Here is a 2,989-nt window from a genome sequence, read left to right as displayed (position 1 = left end):
CAAATTTAACCTCATTGCCAAATTCACCTTTTACTGACAAGGATGCAACTCTTTGGTAATGTAATGTCTCAAATTAACAATATATTCATCAAAGGGAAAACATAAGCAAGACAATGGAGAGGTGGACTCATTTGATATGTCTTTGAGAGTCAGCACAGGCACGATCGGGCGAACAGCATACTACCGTTAGATTCAGCGCTACGTTTCACACTGTCGCGGCTCGTTGGTCAAGGGGTATGATTCTCGCTTTGGGATTTGCATAATTGAATTGCGAGAGATCCCGGACGAGCCCTTCAAAGAACCGCTTCCGAGCCGGTCGACATGGGGCAAAACTGACATATTTCAAATTAAAACGTGTGATTTCGCTGAGTTGTTCCCACAGCGTCCAAATCCTGGAGTTTCCCAGGAGCAAAGTGAAACTCACCTAACTGAGCAAAGTTAAAGTATCTCAGATGTACTCAGCTCTGTGTCTCATTGGACAACCTGAACCCGTGTTTGGTTCCTGCAAATACTTGTTCAGTATATCTTCATTTCTGCATGCATGAACTCACCTCCTTTGGGATAAGCATACATTTTGTTCCAATCTCCACTTCAACGTCAAACATACTCTGCCCTGAATCTGAGTGCGTCCTGTTTCTCTCGTGCCGAAAAGATGTGAGAAGCTGCCTTGTGAATTTGTCCCTTGGCTGCTGAATTCAAACCGTACAGGAAATCAATCCGGGGTAGCCAAGCTGCCTTGTCTGATGAAAGGGCGTTCACACCCTATATTTCAGGCATGCTATAGTCTTCTGTACTCAACATTAAGTTCAACGTGTCGGATCCTAAGCACTTTCTGGTAATGGTTCTGCTGTTCCCGCTAACACCTCCTCTGGATCATCCTTTGTTACTTTATTGCACGCTTACCACCCACTTTGCCTTTTCGCATTGTGCCATTTATTATTTAATCACTCCTAAGCTCCACTGTATCACAGACATTCCCTTTTGTCCTTCCTCGCCGCCTATTTTTTTCCAGGCGCTATTCTTGTTGAAAAAATCTGTAAACTTTACATTTTTCCTAAAATATCGGAATGATCATCTGACTGAACGTGAAACCGGATTCTTCCTCCACAGAATTTGCACGACCTCCTGAGTTTTACAGCTTTTGTTCATTCTGTTTCCGTAGCTCTGTTAAGGTGTTGTGCTGTCTGTCCGGGGTCATTCTGTGACTCTCTGAAATGATGTGCTATCAGTCCCGGATAATTCTATTTCTGTTTAACAGGGATGTGCTGTTTGTCCCGGATTTCAATTTCAAATTTCAAAAACTGCCTTTGGAGGGTGCAGGAATTTTAGTATGTTTGTTTTTTTGTAAGCGAGTGAGTGCGCGCAAACGTGCTGTGCGATCTTACTGTGCATTTCATTTAATGTGAGAATAAAGGCATTCCATGCAATTTGAAGCCATACTGATTTGATTGAACACGCATTCGAGAACTGCCTGACAAGAGAGGAAACTGCTGTTGGATTTTGCTATTCCACATCTGAAAGAAGGCAAATGACATAAGTTTGAAACAAAGCGATTTTAGCGAGAGCTTGCGTATGGGCTGTGTGACATGATGATCTCCTTCCCCCTTATTTTCAAATACAAATCAAATCAAGACAAGACAAGACATGACTGACTGACTGACTTTGTTAATATATATATGTATATAAATATTTATATGTATGTATATTTATATACATTCCCTACTTTTTAACTTTCACAATAAATTTACGTATTCCGTTCTGCCTGCACTGGGCTCTATTACATTTGACCTCTTTCACAGCACACGCAGCTGCTGTCAGATCCAGCAGAAAGGCACTCGCGATTTTAAAAGATCACCTTTGTTGCCCACATCTTCCATCGTGGCTTGTCTTCCACTGTGGGATTACTGTGTTTGGCTATTGACTGACGGCACCCTCTGATTTCCAGTGGAATTCATCCAGTCTCACAGCCTTCGTTCAATCAAAAATATATAGATTATGAAACAATTATTTATTCATTCAAATCAAATCAATTCAATTTTTTGCAATAAAATTGCAAAATTATTTATATTCTTAATATGATAAATATATAGATCTTTTAAATTATCTTTTTTTAAGGGTTATTTTTACTTCCCTCCCTGCTTCCTGCCTGTCTGTCACCTGTGGCTTCAACAACCGTCCCAGCCCCGACTGGTCCTGAGCCCCACGCTCACCCCACCCAGCACAATTGCCTTCAAGAATGACAGAAATCCCACTTTATTCTTTTAAAAGCGATCTGTGTCAGTCAAGGGTGATTCTACATTTTTTTAATAGGGATGTGCTTGCTGTTCAGGATCATTCGGTGTCTGCTTAAACGGGATGCTTGTCAGTTCCGGTTCATAATTTGCCACTTTATGACGTATTTTCTCATAATCTGGATCATTCTGTATAGTTTTGAAACGAGTGTGATTTCAGCTGCGATGACCGAATTGTTAAACTGTTGTGTTTCAAGCTACATTGAAGTTGCCTGTGCCCATGCGCATCCATATCGCAGCGCATCTATTCATTACTCGAAATATACTCATGTTTTCCGACATCCAATCGTTGAAATAACCCTTATCCCAAATTTGCTCTCAATATAAAAAACAACAAATTTTGAGCCAATGGCAGCGGCCGCGTGGCAGAATGGACAAGGCGTCTGACTTCGATAATAACACCGATGTTATCAGAAGATTACAGGTTCGAGTCCTACCGCAGTCAACTAATTCGCAGCGTGAAACTTTATATTCTTTGTTTTGATTCTGCCTCGAAATCAACCATCTCGGACAGTCACTCACCTGAAGCAAAGGAAGGTTGTTTGCTTTAAGAAGCTAATGCACATTTTCATCACTGTCGATCTGGTTGCACTGGCAGAACAGGCGGTGAAGTAGACTTCCTTGCACATTATTTCTGTTTAGATGCAAAAAGTAGGGAATGGATGTCTGATGTTGCTGTAAATAGGAGACGAGGTGTC

This window comes from Pristiophorus japonicus, unplaced genomic scaffold, assembly GCF_044704955.1.
Source record: "Pristiophorus japonicus isolate sPriJap1 unplaced genomic scaffold, sPriJap1.hap1 HAP1_SCAFFOLD_107, whole genome shotgun sequence".
Classification (NCBI taxonomy): Eukaryota; Metazoa; Chordata; class Chondrichthyes; family Pristiophoridae; genus Pristiophorus; species Pristiophorus japonicus.
Note: the sequence above shows the minus strand (reverse complement) of the source record.